Source organism: Thamnophis elegans, chromosome 15 (assembly GCF_009769535.1).
Source record: "Thamnophis elegans isolate rThaEle1 chromosome 15, rThaEle1.pri, whole genome shotgun sequence".
Taxonomy (NCBI): domain Eukaryota; kingdom Metazoa; phylum Chordata; class Lepidosauria; order Squamata; family Colubridae; genus Thamnophis; species Thamnophis elegans.
In genome coordinates, this window is record NC_045555.1 from 22,970,720 (window position 1) to 22,995,018 (window position 24,299).

Below are 24,299 nucleotides of genomic sequence, written 5' to 3' on the forward strand. Positions count from 1 at the left end.
ATTGCAGTTGGCCTCCCCCTTCCTCCTATTTTTCCCTCTTTCTTCTTTTTTTAAAAAAGAATAATAATAATAAATTAAACCTCTCAGGAGGGCAGAGGCAGACCACCCAAGAATGCCAAAGGAGGTGAGGAACTGGAGTTTCTGCTTTGCTGAAGCTTCGTATCAAAGGCTCTCCAGAAATTATCTGTCCAATGAATCAGGTTTCAACCAATCAGGCTGAGAATTTGGAGTTCCAAAGAACTTTATGGCATATATCTGTCTTATCCAGCTTGATTTAAACATCTTGGCTGCTTTCAGGACAATCACCAAAGTGCTGGAAACAGGTTTCAACAGAAATTGTAGGCCTACAGCCATATCTTCAAAATCTCCCTTCCTGTAACCATGGTGCCTTCCCAAACTATGTTTAAGGGTGCGATTTTGAGTATCACACCAACTATAAACTTGAACATCCTGTAATTGAAAAGATTTCCCCCTCCGCTCATGAGGAAGCAGTCAAGACAAAACGACCCCAATTATGGAATATATATATGGTCTCGTACTTTGCACACTGAAAATTCTCCTACAGAATGATGAGCTGGTTGGCGGCACAAAATATTCACAAACACATCAGCTTCTAAGGGGGGAAAAAGCTGTCAAAATATTCACTCCCTGCCATGGCAGAAATGGGGACTCAGTTTTTCAGTTGGTTACCTTTTAGGGGAAGACTAATGACCAAGAACTTCTAAAATTAAGGATGGAGAAGTTCAGGTAGAGAAAGGAAAGGAGAATAGCAAATAGGCTGAGAAAAGAGAGAGAGGAGGGGAGGGAGGGAGGGAAGTGTTCTTCCCGAGAGCATGAAGCAAGCTCCTGGTCCCGACAAAATCCCCTTTTATTAATTTACTGTGAATTCTGCTCATTCACATCCTGCAAAGTATTTCAAGGGGGGATTTACAGTCACAGACCTTATCTGGCTTGGAGAGCTGCCAGGCCGATAGCTGCAAAACTTGGCAAGGAGTCTCAGAGAGTCACAAACCAATTAAGTGAACTAATTGTTTCCTCCACTCCCCTTTCCCTCTTTTATTTTCTCTGGGAGAGGCCATTCATCATCCATCTGTGGCTTTACTCCTAAGTTGATCCCTGTTCTTCAGCTGTTCCCTTCATCTGGCAACTCTGTGCATGCAAAAAACTCTGTGCATGCTTGGAAACAGGCTCAGCTGTTCGTCTGCCTCACTGATGTGTGACTCCAAAGGCAGCTGATAACTGGCATATGGCTCTGGCCCCCTCTCTGCCTCCGACACAGAGCCCTCATCTGAGCCTTCCCCAGACTCCAGGACTGGCCCATGTTCCTCTCTCCAACGTCTTCATTGTCTGAATCTGCTGCCAGCTCTGCTGGTCGCTGGCGGGACACAATAGGAAGGAAGGAAGGAAGGAAGGAAGGAAGGAAGGAAGGAAGGAAGGAAGGAAGGAAGGAAGGAAGGAAGGAAGGAATGCACCACAGGTTAACTAACCAAATTAAGGTAAAAGTTCCACTGCAGCCACAATTCTGATTGCTGTTTTTTTTTATTAAACCAGAGAATATTTGAATAAGAACATTGAGGATATGTTGATTAACAAACATGAGAAAAAATGAAAAGCTAGAATTCTTTTAGATGTATAGAATTGTAGCTCCTTAATTTTCAAGTGTGGTTCCAATGGATTTTCTCCTCACTGTACTCAGGAGCCATTTTTACAAAAAAGGAGTTTTTTTGGGGGGAAAGGGGAAGGATCGGTATAAATTCCAAAGGTAACTACATTCTTGCCCTTAAAATAAATGGAATTATCTCTCCCTGGTGTGAAATATTTCAAAACTCTGGCTCCCAAGATGTCTCCCAACACATTTGCACATATATGTAATTAGTATAATCACTTTCCTATTTCTTGATCCTACACCCAACATAACACTTCAGGGGAAAATCAGGAATCTTTCCACAGATATCCCTTCAATTCTTTCTCTTTCTTTTCATCACGGTTTTATTTTTTGCAAGGTTTTCTCCTTTATTTACTGAAATATCATTATTCATTAAACATTTATGGATCACCTACTCATCCCAAAGCATTGACGATAATAAGAACAATGAATCAGTGGAACAACTTGCTCAAAAGCCAGATTGGGCTTATTATCCAGAGAGGTCTTATTTTGGGGAAAATAGGGTAGTGGCACGTCACCTAAGCAGGAAAACCCAAATGCACAGGTATAGAATAGGCAGAATAGGCAGTACGTGGCTCAACAGTAGAAGCTCTGAGAAAAGTCTTGGTGTCCTAATGGATCCTCACTTAGATATGACCCAGCAGTGTGCTGCAGCTTCCAAAAAAGCCAAGGCAATGCTTGGCGGCCTCAACAGAGCAATAGTATCAAAATCACGGTTTACAGAGTCAGCCTCTTTCCCCCAACAATCTGGGTTCTCATTTTACCCACCTCGGAAGGATGGGAGGCTGAGTCAACCTTGAGCTGGTGAGATTGGAACTGCCCAATTGCAGGGCAGAAGTAGTCTGCAGTACTGCATTCTAACCACTGTGCCACCACGGCTCACTTGTTAAGCAAATCACTGCAGTTCTTAAATTAGTAACATGGTTGTTAAGTGAATCTGGTTTCCCATTGACTTTGCTTGTCAGAAGGTCTCAAAAGGGGAATCACATGACCCTGGGACATTGTGACTGTCATAAATATGAATCAATTGTTAAGCATCCAAGTATAAATCATGTTACCATGGGGATGTAGCCACAGTCATAAGTGAAAATTCTTCATAACATCACGTGACCATGGGGATGCTGCAACAGTCTTAAAAGTGAAAATTGGTGAAAATTGGTCATAGGTTTTTCAGTGTCATTGTAACCTCAAACTGACTAATTGAACTGTTGTAAGTTGAGGACTAGGGGACACGGTGGCTCAATGGCTAAGACACTGAGTTTGTTGATCCGAAGGTCGGCAGTTCAGCGGTTCGAATTCCTAGTGCTGCATAATGGAGTGAGCTCCTGTTACTTGTCCCAACTTCTGCCAACCTAGCAGTTCGAAAGCATGTAAAAATGCAATTAGAAAAATAGGAATCACCTTTGGTGGGAAGGTAACAGCGTTCCGTATGCCTTCAGCATTTAGTCATGCTGGCCACATAACCACAGAGATGTCTTCGGACAGCACTGGCTCTTTGGCTTAGAAACGGAGATGAGCACCACCCCCTAGAATCGGAAACAACTAGCACGCATGTGCGGGGGAACTTTTATCTTTACCTTAAATTGAAGACTACCTGTATTTGATATTTGGAAATGTACATAGACAAAATCAGAATATAATGGATAGGAATTAATGGATCAAGAAATATTTGGGCTTAGGACAAAAGTTTTATGGATATTGAATTGAAAAAAACTGAAGGGGAAAAAAAAGAGAACTACTGATAAAGCTTGTTTGGTTAATAACAACACAAACGAGACCGAAGAACATGAAATGAATCAAAGCTTTTAAGACCAATATCAAATGTTATTAGCTTCTGAGAACAGAATACGTATGGACTTCAGCTCTCTGACAGATAGATGGATCTAAAATAGAGCGTTACTGGATACATGGGGGGGGAGGGAAATCAAACCACGGAAAGGTTTTTTTTAATCATTGAAAAAGTAGAAAAAACAGTCTGAAAGACACAAATGTGATCGTAGAGAATACTTAAACAAGGCTGAAACTAATCAACTAGGTTATGGCACACTAGCAGAGATAACATCAGAATGGGGATACAATGCTATACAACGAAAACAGCGAAATCAATCACCAAAATGGAAAATTTGATTGGAAAGAAAGATCAACAAATTATAAACCCCTATCAGCAATTTGAAGAAAACAGAAAAAACAGGAAAATCAAGGAAAGTTTACAGAAATGGTTTAATCTTGGCAGTAAGACAATTCATCTCAGTTAAAGCAAGCTATTTCAAAGTGAGTTAAACAATACCAAGGTGAAATAAATCAATTTTGGCAAAAATCAGAAGTTTTGAACAAAAGAGCATTTGTTTTAACAAAGCGTTCCTGGGAAATATTACTAACATAGATGCTTGTTTCTGATAAAGATGTAACATTAACATGCCTGAAGTGACATCTGGAATAATTCAAAAAAGCATTAAGGAAGATGCAAAATGGATAACAGAAATTGAGAAGAACATTAACTTGGTCAAAACTGATCATACAGTCATAATATCAGAAATGTGTTTTTTTTAAAAAAAAAAAAAACAAGCTAAGAAGGTTAAGAACTGCAGTACAAAGCTGAAGCAGATGCATTTTGTCTTCAACATCTGATAATTCTTAATGTTACACCAGCTAGTGAAATATTATAAATTGGGAAAGTCGAAGAGTGGATGAAAACTGGTAGAATATTTTTTTTAATAACAAAAGACAGGGACAAGGATGTAATTGCAAGCAATTACAGACCAATTATTTGCTTGCTTGCCAACAATATTCAACTGCTAACTGGCATAGCAGTAAATGCCATTCAAAAATGCATTGTATCCACCTGAACGAAAAGATAATTGCTGAAATTCATAAGAAAGAAATGATGGATTGTGGATTGATAAAATGATACTTCACACACACACACATACACACACACACACCTCCAACAACTAACAAATGAATTGGATTGGTTATAAAAATGTGTTTGATCTCTCCCACTTAGTTAGATGTAGACATGTTTGGAAATCTTTGACATTAATACAAACAGCAGAATTTTCTAAAAGAATCTATGAACAAAAATGAAAAACTATTTTAGAAACATAAACATCTGGAGGGGATTTCCCCCACCCCAAGGGGACTCATTGTTTCCATCGCTTTTTACTATCTCAATGGTATTCTTTATTCATATCTTGGACAAAACAAAACTTGGATATGATCAGTTCTAGTTAAGGGGGGAAATATCCCCAGCTATTCCACTGGATGGTTTGTATGGAAAGTTTCAAAAAACATGAAATGGAATTCTTGCACAGTAAAGTAAGGCTGTATCGTGAGGATACCAAAATTGAGTTTGGATTTAACAAAAGTGCAATGCTCACGGAAAGGAAAGGAAAAATCAAACAACACGAAGGGACCTCATGAAACAAAATTATAATACTGCATCCAGTTTTGGTCAGCATATTATTAAAAAAGATGTTGTAGTTCTGGAAAGACCGCAGAGAAGAGCCACAAAGATGATTAAGGGACTGGAAACTAAAATGTGTGAAGAATGGTTGCAGGAATTTATTTATTTTTATTTATTTAGTTAGTTTGTCAAACATGTAAAAGATAACAAGCATTAAGTATAAACGTAAATATGAACACAGTAAATGGGTACAAATAAATTGAGACAGGAGGACAGGGACATTAGGCACACTGGTGTGCTTATACAACCCCCTTACAGACATCTAAGGAATGGGGTGAGGTCAACAGTAAACAGTCTAAGGTTAAAATTATGGGCGTTTGGGGATGTAACAACAGAGTCAGGTAGTGCATTCCAGGCATTGACCACTCTGTTACTAAAGTCGTATTTTCTGCAATCGAATTTGGAACGGTTTACCTTGAGTTTGTATCAGAGATGGGTTCGGACCAGTTCGGCCGAACCAGTAGTAGTTTGGCGGCCTCGATTGTTGGAACCGGTGGCCTGCCACACCCCTGAACTGGTTCTTCTGGCAGCGCTGTAGGCAGCACTATCTTGTTTTTTGCTTCTTCACATGTGCAGGGCAATTTTTATTCCATTGTGCATGCATGTGTAGCGCGCATCAAGCATGTGTGCAGTGCGGCCAAGAGCAAACCAGCAGTAATGACTGCCAGAAACCACCCCTGGTTTGTATCTATTGTGTACTTGTGTATTATTGTGGAATTGGGTATGTCAGGTTTAATAGAAAGAAAGACTAAGGGTGACATGAGAGCAGTCTTCCAATATCTAAGGGGCTACCACAAAGAGGGGACATCCTGTTTTCCAAAGCACCAGAAGGCAGAACAAGAAGCAATGGATGGAAACTAATTGAGGAGAGAACCATCTTAGAACTAAGAACAAGTTGCCTTCAGAAGTTTTGGGTGTTTCATCACTGCAGGTCTTGAAGAAGGGATTGGACAACCATTTGTCTGAGATGGTAGAGGGTCTCCTGCCTGAGCAGGGAGTTGAGCAAGAAGAGATCCAAGGTTCCTTCCAACTTTGTTAATTCTGTTATCTCAAATGTCGTAAATATACACCAGATGTCAAGTATCTGAATTTTGACAACATGACCATGGGGATGCTGAAATCATTAGTTTGAAAATGGTTGTATGCTACTTTTTTCAATGTCATTGTAACTTTGAAACAACCATAACTGTGAGTCAGTTGACAAGGCTCTGAAGTTTGACTATGAGGATGCTGCAACGATCATAAGTATGAAAAACACATATACCTTATTTTTTGGAGTATAAGACACATCTTTCTCCCCCTGTGAAAATTTGGGTACATCTTATACACTGAATGTAGCCCTACACACCCACCCGCCCCAACCCTTTGGCCTCTGCCTCCCAGCAATTTACCTCCTTGCAGCAAATGGGAAAAATAGGGCTTGCGAAGGCGGCAATAGGCTATAGCAATCCATGCAGCCTGAAACAGCTGTTGATCGGGACGCCCATGCTGAAATTGAAAGTGAAACTTGCTGTTAAGGAAAATTGCTGGGAGGCAGAAGTAGATTTTTTTTTTCTTGTGCTAATCAGGCTGTTTGCTGCAAGGAAGTAAGTCAATAATTATAAATGCCTATAGAATGTTCAAATTATTAGACTCATTTTTTAAAGACTGCTTTATTATTGTTCTAGAGAGCTTAACAAAATGAAGAGGCTTTTTAAATAAATGCTTGAAAAATGCTATTGTATCTTCTTTTAAATAGCAGAGAATAACTATAGTTCCAGAATTCCACATCAATTTTAACAGCATATGTACAAGTATAGTCTGAAATGTAACACCAAAAACAGTGTATATCGTCTGCACTGTTTGCTGTTTGATGCAAGGAGGCAAATTGTTGGGAGGCAGAGGCAGATTTTTTTCCTCTTGTTTTCCTACCCAAAAGCTAGGTGCGTCTTATACTTTGGAGCGTGTTATACTCTGAAAAATATGGTAAGTCACATTTTCCAGTGTTATAACTTTGAATAGTCACTAAACAAACTGTTATAAGTCAGGGACTACCTGGACCGTGATTTATGATCACAGGACACAAAGTCTTGGATTTTATTATCTCAACTCCCAAGTTGTTTCAGGCTAGAAGTAACATAAGGACTGATTTCTAGGTGCCATCTCCAAATTAGGGTATGGGTGAGGCGTTCTTGCTTAGCTGCCCCTTCTATTCCAAACTCTTGGTTTTTAGCTTTCATGCTTGGATTGTTGAATGTGGATTTTGTTTGTGCTGCTTTGGACACAGGAAGGCAGTTGCATAAGCATTGGGAGAACATAAATAGATCGGTGAAACACTGAAGCTTTCACACATTTCATGATAGAGGTCATTGAGCACATAGTGGGGCACATTCAGCTCACCCACCAAAGTCTGTCATAGTTTATATCAGAAGGAAACCAGCACCAATGTGGTTAACCAGGAGAAGCGCACATGAGCACTTGCGTTTAACCTTAAAAAAGGTCTAATTAAAGTTTTTAAGCTCTGAACAAACCCAGCTCAATGTCATCCCTTAGCCAATTCTAGCTGAACTCAGCATGCTCAGTTCGGTCAGATTGGGCCAGTATTAAGGTGAGAGGCTACTGTTGTGGCCTGCCAGCTGTCAGCGGAGCTGGTGAAAGACTTGGACAATGTTGGGGAAGAACGTGGGCCAGTTCTGGAGCCTCAAGAAGGCTCTGATGGATGCTCAGCATTGGACACATTGGCCTAGGCCGGCCGACATTTCCCAGCCACCTGAGAGGCAGCTGCCTTAGGAGGCTGATATGAGTGTGGAGGAAGAACATCTGGGGCCTGTTTCAGAGGAACATACCATGTTTTCCCGAAAATACAACATGTCCTCATAATATAGCCATGCCACATTTTTCTGGTGGGCAAAAATATAAGTCCCCACCTGCATATAAGCCCCCTGGACAACCCCCCACCTCCGGCCAGGCAGAGCACCGCTCACCAACCTAGCAGTATCCCGGAGGTGCCTGGGGGGAGGCAAAGGTGATTGCGTTGCTTGGCACCTTCGGGATACCGCTAGGTTGGTGAGCAGCACTGTGCCCAGCTGAAGAGGGGGGTTGCCGGGTGGCTGCTCTCTTACAGGCAGGCTCATGGACGAATGGCTGTGTTGTGCTGGGGGATGACAGAGAAAGAGGTGGGTGGATGGAGTCACCGAAGCAATAGGTGTGAGCTTAAATGGACTCCAGAGGATGGTAGATGACAGGAAGGCCTGGAAGAATGTTGTCCATGGGGTTGTGATGGGTCAGACATGACTTTGCAACTAACAACAACAATGACTCAGGTGGTCAAGGCAAGGCAGGCTTCTAGAGAGTTCTTTACTGCTCTCACTAAATATTCCAAAAGCCTTCCTCCAACCATGGTAAGGCTCCACCCGACCCTACCCTGAAGGCAGGCACACTCAGTCCCCCAAACAACATCCCATATATAGCAATGAAAGTCCACAGAGTAGGAGGATGCTCACAGGGCAAGGTCTGGGGTCCCAAGTCCCGGGTCCACCCAGTTAAGCAAGTCCATGAAGCAAACTGTCGCTCACAAGGCAAAGTCAAGGCACTAGATACATGGCAGGCCTCGGGACAAAGACAATGTACGAGGCAAATGGCCGTCCTCAAAGCAATGCAAGGCACAAGGCATGAGCCAAAGCTGGGGGAGTGTAGACCAAAACAATTGTTCCTGGCAAAGACTAACTCCCTATGATTTCTCCTTAAGTCACTCTAGGTGGTGAGGAGGGGTAGGGTGATCTCCTCCTGAGTAGCCTCACAGCCCTTCTCAGGGCTTGGGTATGCTTGGCTCTCCATGCCCTTGGATCGAGTGGGGGAGGCAGCTGTTCCTCATCAGAGGGGATCTGCTGCCTACCAGTCCCACTCCCTGTCAGCAGCCGATCCTCCCCTGTTTCTGTGCAGGCAGGCAGCTCTCCGTCTGGTCAGCCACCCCACGACCACTGCCTGAGGGGCCCAGGACAGCTTCGTCCTCAGCCCCTGGCCTCTCCAAACATGCCAAGGGAGACATGTCACCCCCGTCAGACAGTCCTGGTTCCAATTACTACTACTACTACTACTACGTACTTCCACTCTCAGCCAGGCTCCGATGAGGCCATGATAGATCCAAGGTGGCTGCAGTAGCTCAAACTTCAAAGGAATCCAGAAATCTTCCATTTACAGGGCCAGCACTTCTACTATTTCTGTGCAAATGTATTGTCCAGAAAACCTGCCACATGATTGCTTAAAGGGCAGAAAGAATGTAAATGTTCATCTAATCATCACAGGGGGAAAACTACAGCCAGCACAATTTTATTTTATAGTAGGAACAAAGAACGTTTTATAAAATGATTGCATTCGCTGTTGTTTGTGCCCCTCTGGAGCCTACTAAAGTGTTAAGGTTAGAGAGAAAGATTTCCAGCACCATCAGTAAATGCAGCTGTTATGAGAAAATGATGTTTTAAATTATTTTGCAGATGGTTAGCAAGTTGAGTGTATACCCATCTGCCCAAAGAGTACGTGCTCACTGTACTAAATATGGACCAAGCTTTCTAGATTTAGAGTTCTTGTGGACAGACTGGTACCCTTAACTTAACTACAACCCATAACTTCAAGTCAATTCTGCAAACGTGCTGTGTCAGCAGTTCAGCCTCCAGAAGCTGATGTACCAACAACTCAGGGCAATAAAACATGATCTCGAGTTGATAATGGAGAGAGAAGACAAAATGATACGTCAGGGTCTCAGTGTACGTCTTTCTTCTTTTTCAGTGATGCTATTATGTGGGCATCCTTTGCAATTTTATTAAATGCTCCTGAACGTCAATATGGGCTCGTGCAGATGGGCTTTCGTGTGAAGGGACATGCCTACAAATATTTTTAGACATTGTGAGCAATGGTGGGTTCCTACCAGTTTGGATCAGTTTGGCTGAACCTGTAGTGATTTGGCGGCCTGGGACATTGGAACCAGCAGCGACCCAGGCTTGCTATGCCCCCAAATTGGTTTTTGGGGCACCACCATCTTGTTTTTTGGTTCTGCGCATGCGCAGAACAATTTTAATTGTACTGTGCACGTGTGCACAGCGCATGGGGCGTGCACACAAGTGAACTGGCAGTACTGCCTGCCAGAACCCACCCCTGGTTGTGAGGTATAAAGCTGGTTAGTGGGCTACTTTGTCTCATCCAGCAAACCTGTTCTTGCATTCCATAATTTTACTACTATTATTGGTAGTGTGAAGATTCCAACTAACAAGCCCAAGCAATTCAGTACTCCGATACTCAGATCTGTTTCAAAGAACTTCTTTATTGGGCGCATCGTATCAGTGCAATTAAATGTAGAACCAACTCTGAATATTTCCCATGGTTTCAGTATAGTTCCTTCCCCGAGTGTCACAGGTCACATTGTCCAATTAGGTTCATTGGCGGGCTCCCTAGGCACTCCTCTCCGTTCTCATCCGACACCTGTGGAGATGACCTTGGTTCCCATGAGAGAGAGATCTGTGGTGTGCTGGGCACTGCATTCCAGTCTTCCCCCCGCCACAATACTGTGTGGCAACTGAGAACCAACAAAATGGCTTCTGCCAGGTTTGAAGTTGACAGACAGCATCATTACTGAAAGCTGGGGATAATAATTGACTGACCAGTTTAGACCAGGATTGTCAAACTCGATTTCATCAAGGGCCGCATCAGGGTTTTGATTGATCTGAGAGGATGGGCATGGCCAGGATGGGCATGGCCAGCTCATCATTCATGTTGAGGGAGCCTGTGGTGTCCCGAGTGCTTTGTCAGAGAAAACGAGTTCCTGAGCTCCGTTTTCGGCTGCGACGGCCTCCTGCAACCCTCTGCCAGCAAAAATGGAGCTCAGGAGGACCTGCATGCAGCCTTCCCAAGCTTTGTTTTTTCTGGCATAGGCGCCCCTGATTTAGACAGTAAGCAGGGGGTCAGACTAGAAAACTTCCAAGGTCCTTTCCAGCTCTCTCATTCTATTCTGTTCTGTCCTGTCCTGTCCTGTCCTGTCCTATTCCAAGGTCCTTTCCAACTCTGTTATTCTAAAGTCCAAATTCTAAACTCATAAAGTGACAAGATAAACACGGCTAAAAGAAAGCAAATAGTCAAATTTGTTCCAAATAATTCTGAAATATACTGGACCTTATCCACAACAATGCTATATTTTTGACTCGTTGAACACAAATCAAAGTCAATGGCGGATGCTGCCAAGAACACCTATGCGAACCCAGAATTATATTAGACTAGTCTTTTTCTTGTTGTTGTTTTGAAAGCACAGCCCTGGGTTGATCTCCACGCAAAATTTCAACATTTGCTCTACAGTGGTAACACCTAAAACACAGTAGTGTAGAGCAAGGAAATGTATCTTTAGATAAGGTGTTAGCTTTCCGTGCACTTGTAGACTCAATTAAGGAAGAGACACAGCAATTGCTGCCAAAGTAGGCACCTCGGCATTTTTAATAAAGGAGCAAGTGTTGAAACAGAATATGTACTAATGACATTATTGCCAGAATAATTGTGAATTAGGTGCCTGCATGGTAAAATAAGCCCGTAGAATTTGAGGCTTGTCATCCACATTCTATAATTATTTATGTCCCACCTTTCAAGAAACTTCAAAGCACTTTCTTAATAGCGTCATACATTAAGAAACATAAGCATACAGTAAAAGACACAAGAAAAAGTGACTCTAAAAAAATAGCAATAGCAGTTGGACTTATATACCGCTTCATAGGGCTTTCAGCCCTCTCTAAGCGGTTTAAAGAGTCAGCATATTGCCCCCAACAACAATCCGGGTCCTCATTTTACCCACCTCGGAAGGATGGAAGGTTGAGTCAACCCTGAGCCGGTGAGATTTGAACCGCCGAACTGCAGATAGCAGTCAGCTGAAGTGGTTGCAGTACTGCACTCTAACCACTGCGCCACCTCGGCTCTATTTGAGAAATCATAGAATAGAATAGAATAGAATAGAATAACAGTGTTGGAAGGGACCTTGGTGGTCTCCTAGTCCAAGTCCCTAGTCCCTAGTCCCACTGCTCAGGCAGGAAACCCTACACCACTTCAGACAAATGGTTATCCAGCATCTTCTTAAAAACATCCAGTGTTGGGGCATTCACAACTTCTGGAGGCAACTTGTTCCACTGATTCATTGTTCTAACTGTCAGGAAATTTCTCCTCAGTTCTAGGTTGCTTCTCTCCTTGATGAGTTTCCACCCATTACTTCTTGTTGTGCCTTCAGGTGCTTTGGAGAATAGCATGACTCCCTTTCTTTGTTGCAGCCCTGAGATATTGGAACACTGCTATCATGTCTCCCCTAGTCCTTCTTTCTATTAAACTAGACACATACCTAGTTCCTGCAACCGTTCTTCATACGTTTTAGCCTCCAGTCCCCTAAACATCTTGGTTGCTCTTCCCTGGACTCTTTCCTGAGTCTGAACATCTTTTTTTTATACCATGGTGACAAAAACTGAATGCAGTATTCCAAATGTGGCCTTACCAAGGCATTGTAAAGTGGTACTAACATTTTAATTAACACTTTCTGAGAGCCTGGGAGAGTTGGTAGTAAGAGTCCTTGACTTACAACCATTCATTTAGTGATCATGAGGATTGTGATACGTCCAGCCACAGATGGCTGTTCCTCATCACTGACTGGGAGAAAGACAGACTTAAAAGAGACCTGGTGGCGCAGTGATGAGAATGCAGTATTGCAGGCTAATTCTAATTCTAAATTGCATTATCAGAGGAATAAAATCAAGATCATGTGAGGTACTAATACCATTCTATAGAGCCTTAGTAAGACCACACACCTAAAGTACTGCATCTAGTTTTGGTCACCACACTATAAAAAAAGATGTTGAGACTCTAGAAAGAATTCAGAGAACAGCAACTAAGATGATTAGGAGACTGGAGGCTAAACTGTATGAAGAACAGTTGCAGGAACTGGGGATTACTAGTCTAGAGAAGAGAAGGACCAGGGGAGACATGACAGCAGTCTTCCAATACTTGAGGGGCTGCCACAAAGAGAAGGGGGTCAAACTATTTTCCAAAGCACCTGAAGGCCAGACAAGGAATAATGGATGGAAACTGATCAAGGAAAGATTCAACCTGGAAATAAGGAGAAATTTTCTGACAGTGAGAATGATCAACCAATGCAACATTGGTTGCTCATTTAGTCACTCATTGCATAGAACTTGTGGGAGCTTCATCACTAGAGGCTTTCAAGAAGAGACTGGACTGCCATCGGTCAGAAATGGTTTGGAGTCTCCTGCTTGGGCAGGAGGCTGGCGTAGAAGACCTACAAGGTCTCTTCCCACTCTATTATTCTGAGATCTGAGTAGGCTACCTTGGTCATGCAACAGTGAGACACAGCAACACCTGCATTTTCTGTGTCGCATGAGAAAAATACCTTTTCCTTCTCCTGTCCTTAGCATTTTCTATAAAGAGACATCAAGAGCATCCTGTCATGTTCGAGAGCATACTGTCTGGTTTGGAGGCATTACTTCTTTGGATAGGAAAGATTATTACCCAGGACATGGCATATAAGCAATGCTTGAGCAAGGTCTGCAGGATTGTCTGGGATGCTACTCATCTTCTTCATGACATGTTTTCCTTGCTACCTTCTTGGAGGAAGCTCCGTGGTATCCAAAGCAGAACATCTAGATTCAGCCACAGTTTGGTTCTTTATAGTTAGTGTATGTATGTGTATGTGTGTGTAGGTATAGGTATAGGTGTGTGTGTGTGTGTGTGTGTGTGTGTGTGTATGTATGTGTATGTGTATATATATATATATATATATATATATATATATATATATATATATGTGTGTGTGTGTGTGTGTGTGTGTGTATGTATGTATGTATATGTAATGTATGTACATAACATGTGTATATGTGTGTTATGTATGTACATAGCATGTGTATATGTGTTTTATGTATTATATGGGTAGATATATCCTTGCTTTTGAGAGTAGGCAACAGAATTTCATTTTTAATGTGTGCTGATGTGCTCAAAGTAAAAAATGATAATAAAGGTTCTCTTCTCTCCTCTCCTTATTGCTAAGGTTGAGAAACACTGGGTTGGAAGATGCTATAGGTGTCTCTTCAATGTTGATGAGTAACCCATGCAAACACCTGACAGCCAATCAGCAATGCTCTTCTTGGCAACAAAGGAGCAAACATTTCTCAGCCAATCAGCAGTCAGTACCAGAGCCACCCTTATTTCAACACTTACCAATTCCAACACTCCTAGTTTGCAAAAATCTTCATGGCTGGAGCAACTGATGCTAGGACCTGATGCCACTCTACGTTCCTAGAGATGGTGCCAATTGAACAGTGTGATTAGAGGGATTAATTGGTTTTACAAGTGAAACTGAGCTCTGGTCTGTAAGTAATCCTGTCCTAATGAGGACACCAGATTCACTGGGAGTATTTATTAAGCACATCTCCCTTGGTTGCAATCTGTGGTCACCTTTGTATAATGTGTGAAATGGCAGATATTGGGTAGCTGCAGAGGTAAGGAAAAATAATTCAAGAAAAAGAGAATGTGTGCCAGGAAAGAGAGAGAGAGAGGGAAGGAGAGAGAGGGAGGAGAGAGAAAGAGAGGGAGGGAGGGAGAAAGCAAGGGAGGGAGTGGGGGGATGGAGGGAGGAAGAGAGAGAGAGAGAAAGAGAGAGAGTGGGAGGAAGAGAGAGGGAGGAAGAGAAGGAGGGAGGGAGGGAGAAAGCAAGGGAGGGAGAGGGGGTTGAGTGAGGAAGAGAGAGTAAGAAAGAGGGAGGGGAGGGGGAGGGGGAGGGAGAGAGGGATGGAGAGAGGAAGGAAGGAGCGGGAGGGAGAGGGGAAAGGGAGAGAGGGAGAGAGAGGGAGGAGGGAGGGAGATTCCAACCCAAGTGTTACATCAGAAAAAGGTGACTGTCTCATAATAAAAAAGATGCTCATTTAGTCACTCATTACATAGAGCTTAGTGTTATAGGCAAAACAGTAATTAGCAATCAGTCTTAATCATAGTGATTTTAATTTAACTTCCTTCAAAAGAAACAAGAGTATGATTATCTCTCACACACAGGCAATAAGCCGCTGCAGCTGGGGCTTGGGGAGGAGATAGATGGTGGAGCCGCGGCTGGACCTTTGGTGAGATCCCTGCCAACCCACAGTCAAGCAAGCTCACTTATCCCTTCAGTGACGAATCTCCATCCCTCTAAATCACTGGGTTTTATGTGAAAGCTCAGGCCTAATGATAGGAATGAACAAAGAGGGTGCTGGAAAAAATTATTTTGAAGATAAAAGGACAGTCTTTTGGACAGAATAAACCAAAGGACTGAAGCACCATTTAGATATATTGAAGAATACTTTGGAAGGAAGGAAGGAAGGAAGGAAGGAAGGAAGGAGAGAGGGAAGGTTGGAGGGATGGAGGGATGGAGGGGAGAGCAGAGAAAAGACCCTCCAAACTGATCCTATAAAACAACAAAGGCATGATCATAAAGCCACTAGGAAATGGCCTTAACTTGAGGAACAATTACCTTTTCCTTTCTGTGATTTATTATTGTCTAATTGACTGGTTGGAGTTTTACATCGAAAGATGCAAGCTTTCAATAGTTAATCAATCAATCAATCACTCACTCAGGCAGGCAGGAGCTGTACAGAACATCAATATGCCTATCTTCTATTTCTATCATTATATTGCTATCCACTATGGCTTTCATATCATTCATAACAATATTAGAGAAAAATGATTTAAGGTGTCTAAAATGTGTAAGGAGGAAACAGTGGGAGGATGGCATTCCACAGTACAAATTTTTGCTAATTCCTAAAAAGCACCGAACCAACCTCAAGAGACAATAACTAGCAACTCATTCGTGAAACGATCCAGTTTCTAAACTGGGAAGGTTTACATTAGAGAGTCCATTAGAAACACATCAAGTAAAAAAACAAGGGGAAAGATTCCAAAGTTAGCAAAATATAAATGTAGCATAGCAATAGCCCAGCAAGTATATTTTTCTAACAGCTGCAATTTCTAAACACTTATTATAGGTAGCTTCATATAATACACGTTGCAATAATCTAAGCCAAATGTTAATCAAGAATAGATGGCTGGAAAGGGTCCTGTTTTAAAATGTGAAGACCAAGAAGAAATGGTCTTGGACATTTCTTCTTAGTTCCAGGTTGCTTCTCTCCTTGGTTAGTTTCCATCCATTCTGTCTTGTCTTGCCTTCTGGTGCTTTGGAAAATAAGTTGACCTCCCTCCTCTTTGTGGCAGCCTCTGAGATACTGGAAGACTGCTATCATGTCACCCCTACTCCTTCTTTTCATTAGAGTAGACATATCTAAATCCTGCAAACCATCTTCATATGTTTTATCTTCAAGCCCGCTAATCATCTTTGTTTCTCTTCTTTGCACTTTTTCCAAAATCTCAACTTCTTTTCCGGAATGTGGTGAGCAAAACTAGATGTATTCTAGCATTCTAAGTGTGGTTTCACCAAGGCCACACTTGGTGGTACTAATACTTCACGTGTCTTTGTGTGACTTGTGTGTCTGTGCACATGGGCATGCTTCCATGAGTATACAGATACAATCTTATGTGTACATGCAATTTTCATGTTCTGGCCAAAACCTGTAGAAGAAATGCAAACGTCTTCATGGAAGATGTGAGCCCACCAGACTCAGTTAAGGAGAAAATGACCTTTCCTAAAACATGACTCAGATCACTTCAACAGCAGGGTGTGGTAGAAAGAAAGAAAGAAAGAAAGAAAGAAAGAAAGAAAGAAAGAAAGAAAGAAAGAAAGAAAGAAAGAAAGAAAGAAAGGAGGGAGGGAGGGAGGGAGGGAGGGAGGGAGGGAGGGAGGGAGGGAAGAAAGAAAGAGAAAAAAGAAAGGAAAGAAGAAAGAAAGAAAGAAAGAAAGAAAGAAAGAAAGAAAGAAAGAGGAATGAAGGAAGGAAGGAAGAAGAAAGAAAAAGAAAACAGAAAGAAGAAAGAAAGAAAGAAAGAAAGAAAGAAAGAAGAAAGAAAAAGAAAACAAAGAAAGATAGATAGAAAAAGAAAGAAAAAAGCAGGAAGGTAGAAAGAATGAATGAAGGAAAGAAGGAAGGAAGGAAGGAAGGAAGAAAGAAAGAAAGAAAGAAAGAAAGAAAGAAAGAAAGAAAGAAGAAAAAAGGAAGAAACAAAGAAAGAAGAAAGAAAAAGAAAGAAAACAAAGAAAGAAAGAGAAAAAGAAAGAAAAAAGCAGGAAGGTAGAAAGAATGAATGAATGAAAGAAGGAAGGAAGGAAGTAAGAAGAAAGAAAGAAAGAAAGAAAGAAGAAAAAAGGAAGAAACAAAGAAAGAAGAAAGGAAAAAAGGAAGGAAGAAGAAAGAAAGAAGACAGAAAGAAAGAAAAAGAAAGATTTTGCTTCCAGCCCACTTCAGTCCAAAATGCACCCGTACAATTGAAGCTTGTCATCTTGCCTATTAGCTTGATGTCTTTATTCAGAGGCCATCTGCACCATGGAGAGATTCGGAGGCAGCTAATGTCAATATGAACAAATGCCTCCTCTCTTACAAGAAATGTCAAAGCCAAAGACAGTGCAGAATTGACCCCAGGAATACCAACAGATGTTAGCTACAAGGTTTGGTGGGAGGGGAAATCAATCATTCCTACTGGGACTAATTAAGAAGAAATAAAGAGACAAAGAAAGAGAGAGAAAAAAATTGTGCTCCATTATCAGGAACTTCATACAGTACTTCCTTCCCGGGCTCATAATTGGCCTGTTCCCCCGTGGCCTTTGGAGAAAGGTTAAACAGAGCTGAAGCTGCCACAACGATAAGAATTGTGAATTCACATTCTAATCCTGAATTTGGGGAAATGTCTCTTTAAGGAAGGATGCGTGATTTCAACCAGTGAGAATTTCACCCACTTGGCATCTTGATCAGAAGGCCAAAGACTGAACTCAAGTGGATAAAGAAAAACATGACCTCCTCTGTGGTGGCACCGCATAAGATAGAAGCCCAACTACCAAAAATTCTATTTAGTTTTTAACATTACCCTTTTTATTTGTGCTATTTATTTACATTTTGATGATCGTTTCCTTTCCTATAGACCAGTGATGGCTAACCTTTTTGGCATACACCCATAATACAATACGTGTGCAACCCCCCCATGCGCACTGCCCCCATACATGCACACATGACCCCCGCAAGTGCCCCATCCCTGCACATGTGCACACGACCCCCCTGCGACTCCCCCCTATGCCCTGCCCCTACACAAGTGTGCAACCCCTGCGTGTGTGCCCCCCACACTTCCACATGCATCACCCGCATGTGCCCTGCCCCCTGAGTATGCAGGGCAGAGACCCAAAAGCCAGCAGGCCGATGGAAAGGGTGTGCGCATGCGCAGCAGAACTGAACTGGGACGACAGCTCGCATGCCCCCAGAGAGAACAGATTCGCCATCACAGCTATAGATGCTCCTTAACCGAGTGAGCTTTTTGTGTGTGTCAAAGTCACAAAACAAAGGTATATCAACAAAGCATATCAACAAAGGTTGATAAAACATTCCACTTTATCTTTGTAAAAATGCTAGAAAGTAGTAGGCCCGCGGCCTGAGTCATTCTTGTGAATGCTTTAAGACTAAGCAAGAATTTGAAACCAGAGTTTTCCTGGATTAAATCCAGTTCTTTAGTCATTGCATTACCTTTGAGTATCAGGAGGCAAGCAACCTTGCATTCTAACTACATATGCAAAGCAGTGGCAGATTCCTACCAGTTCGGACCAGTTCAGCCGATCTGGTAGTGGTCTGGTGGCCTGGGTCACTGCCTGCCACGCCCCCAAAACAGTTCTGCGGGCAGCACCATAGGTGCTGCCATCTTGTTTTTTGCTTCTACGCATGCGCAGAACAATTTTTATTGTATTGTGCATGCACGCACAGTATGCATCAAGCACCCGTCCACAGCATGCACACAAGTGAACTGGCAATAATGCCTGCCAGAACCCACCCCTGGTGCACAGTTTTGGCCATATCAGGTTGATGCCAATGAAAATTCCAATATAGAGGGGACACAAAAACACTCCGCCAAGAGATTAACTTTAGAAGAAATTGTATTCAGCAAACAATTAATGGCAATGATGAGCTTAAAAAGAAGAAAGCATAAAGTCATCTTCACATGTTCATGATTCCAGACACAGTATATTTGGAAAGAGAGGAACACAAAGGGGATAATTAATCATGTGTAGAATGACAGGGTGACCAACTGTCAAAGATCTGTTGTGTGGTCAAAGCTGGGGATTCATAGAATTGTTTCCCATTCAGTTTCTTTTATTTTTATCCACAATTGTTAAATGTGTCCTTTGAGTTCTTTCTTTAGAAGTTCTTCTTTAAGCAAGCAAGATTTTAAAAAAGGCATCTGTAGAAATTTCTTTTCTTTTCTCTTTCCTCCCTCTCTGATCTAAAAGCACACAAGCAGCTCCTAAATTTAAATTTAGCATCATATTATCATCTAGGAGGATTAGCTCACATGGATTGATGATCCTTTATACAAATATTGTACGGCTATTGCAAAATCAAAACTTCCAAACTCTGAAAGTGCCTGGGAGATGAAGCTGTGATGACATCACAGAGATGTAAATGACATCATGATGATTCTTGCCTCTGAGTTGGCCAACTATCTGGAGTAAAGTTCTCATTTGCTGAGCAGATATACAACTTTTAAGGGTTGAAATATGTTCTTATGCATCTACAAGACTTAAAAAATCCACCTTCCTTCTCCAAAGTAGGAAATTTTATATACTCCCCCCCCCCTCTCTCTTTCTGCCTCGGAAGAAGGATTATATTATCATTGTTAGAAATTCTGTTTATATATAGCACCACAGAGGAAAAAAAGAGAACAATCACCATGTGTTTTTACTGCTTAACTGCTCAACTGTAACAGAAAACAGGAAACTCTCTTAGAACAATAGAACGTGGATTATATACAATAGATACAAACTTATTAACCCTGCCATCTATTGGCTGAATACTACTGTAGTTGTTGCATACAAATACATTCCAACAGTGAATTCTAATAATTATTTTATTTTATATCCCATCCAGTGATAAGCATGGCCCCCATTCAATCAAAAATAATACAATAAATCTCCCTTGTTTTGAAGATGAGTGTTCTTCCCTGAGTTACTAATTCAACAATTGTATCATTGTTTGCATCCCCTTAAAAATTACATCATTTAAGCTTTGCACGCTTTACAGAAATAATAGAATTATTTTGTACTCTTTACAGAAATAAACCTTCTATGTTCATACCAAATGCCAATTTCTGATTTGCCAACATTGGATAAGACTGAATCTCTCTAAAACTCAGCTCAACTTTAATGATGGTTAAATTGAACCTGTTCAGGGGCAGGTTCAAAATACTTGGCTGTCCCACAAAGAGAAGAATTTCAGATCTTCTTCAGGACTTCCTCAGGAGACGTGACTGGTAAAATTAGCTACTAAGCTACATAGATCTTGGGAACCTCATACAATGCTATGGAATCAGATTTCTGTGAGGCGATGTGACTTTTTTGGTTCCCTTTCTCTTTCTCCAATTGTTCTGAGCGAGGCTTCTCCCAAAAGCACAAAGCAGAGTCCTGGTCCCAACAAAACCCCTTTTATTAAATGAATGTGAATCCCTGGCAAACAGCCTTTCAAAGGAACATTTATGACCACAGACCTTATCTAGCTTGGAAAGCTGCCTGCCGTGCAAGGAAAGACTTGGCACAGAGTCCCTGAGATTCAGATCTTCACACTCCTGAAAGGAACTAATGAACAAATGAATGGTTTCCTGAAAAAGCCCACTCCCCTTTTGCTCCTCTTTTATTTCCTATGGGAGGGGCCAATCACCTTCCACCTGTGATTTTACTCCCAAGTCGACCCTGATTTCTGAGTTGTTCTTTTCTTCCGGCAGCTCTGTGCATGTGCACACTGGGAACAGGCTCCAGCTGATCCTCTGCCTCACTGCTGTCTAGCCCTACAGGCACCTGATCACTGCCTGACAGCCTTGGTCCCCTCTCTTCCTCCGACACAGAGCCCTCATCAGAGCCTTCCCCAGACTCCAGGAATGGTCCATGTTTTTCCCCAACCTCCTCACTGTCCTACTCTGCTGCCAGCTCCACTAGCTGCTGACAGGGCACAATAGGAGCTTTAATCTTCCTGAGATCACAAGAAAGCTAGGGGGTGAAGAACCTGTTGCCTAGAACATTAAAACTTTGATTCCACCTTTTCTCAGACACTATTTGCCCCTTTGTTCGTGTCGGAGACCATCCAATCACATCCCAGTCCCAACAGCTGACAAATTGCAGATCCTTCGCCAGATCACAATTCACAGCAGAGTGGTTTTTTTTTCTATGCAGGCCTCCCCGGAATTCACAAGCTCCTTCATTTTGCTTTCTAGGAAAGTTAAAATGCTTCTAATTTTTCTGCCTGGTTTATGTATCTTGTCCCTGGAGCTTCCTGCTGTGCTTTTCTCCTCCATTTGACAAACGATTCATACACAGACCCTCTTTTCTGATTTACCGTTCCACCTTACCAGGAAGAATTATATAGTCCTGACAGTTTGCAATGCCAGAGGTACAAGTTGGAAACAAACATGAGCAAGGCAACCTGTTTTGCAAGGAATAGTCGCTATTCATCAAACTCTTTGTTCTGGAAGCACAGGAGAGCTAGCTTTGGAGACATTTTATTAAAACCTTCAAAGAAGACCATTCCCTGTAGTTTGGTAGTGTTTTCTTCCTTGTTTCTGTAGGAACAGAGGAGGAGGAGGAGGAGGAGAGGGAGGAGGAGGAGGAGGAGGAGGAGGAGGAGGAGGAGGAGGAGGAGGAGGAGGAGGGGAAGAAGAAGAAGAAAAAGAAGAAGAAGGAGGAGGAGGAGGAGGAGGAGGGGAGGAAGAAGAAGAAGAAGAAGAAGAAGAAGAAGAAGAAGAAGAAGAAGAAGAAGAAGAAGAAGAAGAAGAAGAAGAAGAATTTCCTGTAGAGTAGAAAGGCTAAGAGATTATCTCCACATCTCAAGAAAAAAATGTAAGGTATTTCTGGGAAAAAAAAACCTACTCCAACTTCTATATTTTACTCTAAACAAGGAGGCATCAGATTTAAACCAGCCACAAAAGCTGGTTTTGTAATCTTGAAGTGGAAGTTTTCAGCCTCATCTGAAACAAATCATTTGACCATCTAATCAAACACATACAGTGCTCTCTCCTCTCTCTGTGTCTCTTTCCCTCTCTCTCACACACACACACTCACCTCCCATCTATTTCTCCCTCCAGGAAGCATAAACATTGGATAATAATAGTAAAATGTTTTGTGCACTGTTCCAGTGCTTTGATTCAGCCAGTTTGCACCTATTCAGGAGAACCGGTTGTTAACTTTCTAAGTAGGTTGTTAACTTTCTAAGTAGTTCAGAGAACCGGTGGTTGGAAGAAATCTCAATTTGCTTTTTCCACTTTACAGGGCTAATCCTGTAAGGAAGGCAGGAAGGAAACATTCTGGTATTGTTTCTAGCCTAATCTTTATTTCCCTGCTTACAGAAACTGCCTCTCCAGTTATCCCTTATTACATTGTAACAGCTAAGATGAAGCGCCCCTCAAGTGACGTTGAGTTGGCCATGCCCATACGGTGACATGGCCACTGAGCCTCACCTACTCAGCTGGTCAGTAGGGCAGAGAACCGGTTGTTAAATTATTTGAATCTCACTACCGCACTATTCCCAACCTCTTTGAGAAGACTATGCATCTTCCGCAGGAACATCTTGACACCCACATATATTTAGATTGCATTTTCAGGAGCCCAATCCCTCTTTCCCCAGCCAAAGAAAGGTCAAGGAGTCCACAGGGAACCTATGCCTTTTCACCCTTTCCCTCGCTTATCTCTGGAAGGTGGGGAAAAGAAGAAGCAGGAGACGCTGAAGGAGGAGGAGGTGAAGGGAGACAAGGTGGAGAAGGAAGAGGAGGAGGAGGTGATGATGGCCATTTCTGCTGAATGGTCATTTCCACCTGTTTTGACAGATCATTCTGCAAGACCCAGAGATAGTCCTTTTGGGAACATAAACCATCAAACAGAGCTGCAAAAGCCACAGAGTTTGGCTGGATATTGTTACACTCTCTGTCACAACTCATCATAAAGAGGAAGAATTGGATGGGAAAAGAGTCTTCTGTTTTTCACTAGCTGTTTTACTTTTATGTTGTTGTTAATTGCGAAGTCATGTCCGACCCATCACAACCCCATGGACAATGTTCCTCCAGGCCTTCCTGTCCTCTACCATCCCACAGAGTCCATTTAAGCTCATGTCTACTGACTGCTTCAGTGACTCATTCTCTGTCGTCCCCTTCTTCTTTTGCCCTCAGTCTTTCCTAACATTAGGCTCTTCTCCAGTGAGTCCTTCCTTCTCATAAGGTGGCCAAAGTATTTGAGTTTCATCTTCAGGATCTGGCCTTCTAAAGAGCAGTCAGAGTTGATCTCCTCTAGGACTGACCGGTTTGGTCGCCTTGCAGTCCAAGGGACTCGCAGGAGTCTTCTCCAACACCAGAGTTCAAAGGCGTCTTTTATAGAGGATTTTATAGGGGATCACTGTTTTACTTTATTGTTGCATGACAGGAGTGTCCCATTCTGCCGTGTGGGGGTAAACTGCTATACGTCTTGTAGAAGAGTGGTAGAGAAATCCGATAAATAAGCCAACATCTTAGGTTGTTCTGGGAATCTGTTGGCTTTGACTTCAATCCTTTCTCAAAAGTAATTTTTTAAAAAAGCAATAATCCAGGCAATTGTAGGAAGGACGGAGTCATTGAGTTTTGCTTTTTGTTTGAAGGATCTTACAGTCAAGCCTCACCCCACAATTTTGAGACTGACTGAAATGAAAGCCACACACCTGAACAGGTGAAAAGGAAGCTCTCCAATCAACGAATGAATCTGCTCTAGACTTTGCTGGCCTTGGAAACAGCTTGCACTTTAAAAAAAAAAAAAAAAGGCCACCCCAAATATCAAACTAGCATGTTCATCAGTAACAGTTGATTTGTTTTATCAGAAAAAAACCCTTTTAAATGGTGCTTGTGAATTCTAGTCAAAACTGGCATCCTTTATTTTAATAGCTCTATGGCTTCGTTCCGTGGGCGAAATGTGGAGCTGACTAAAAAGACACAAGGAGAAGACTTCCAAAATGATTCCGCAGTAAATGGATAAACAAACAA

The 24,299-nt window shown here is 42.1% G+C and overlaps 1 protein-coding gene across 1 annotated transcript in view; it reads right to left on the reverse strand.

The window, feature by feature from the left end:
- LRMDA (leucine rich melanocyte differentiation associated) overlaps positions 1 to 24,299 on the reverse strand; it is a 978,066-nt gene that overhangs the window by 303,004 nt on the left and 650,763 nt on the right. The window lies entirely within an intron of this gene.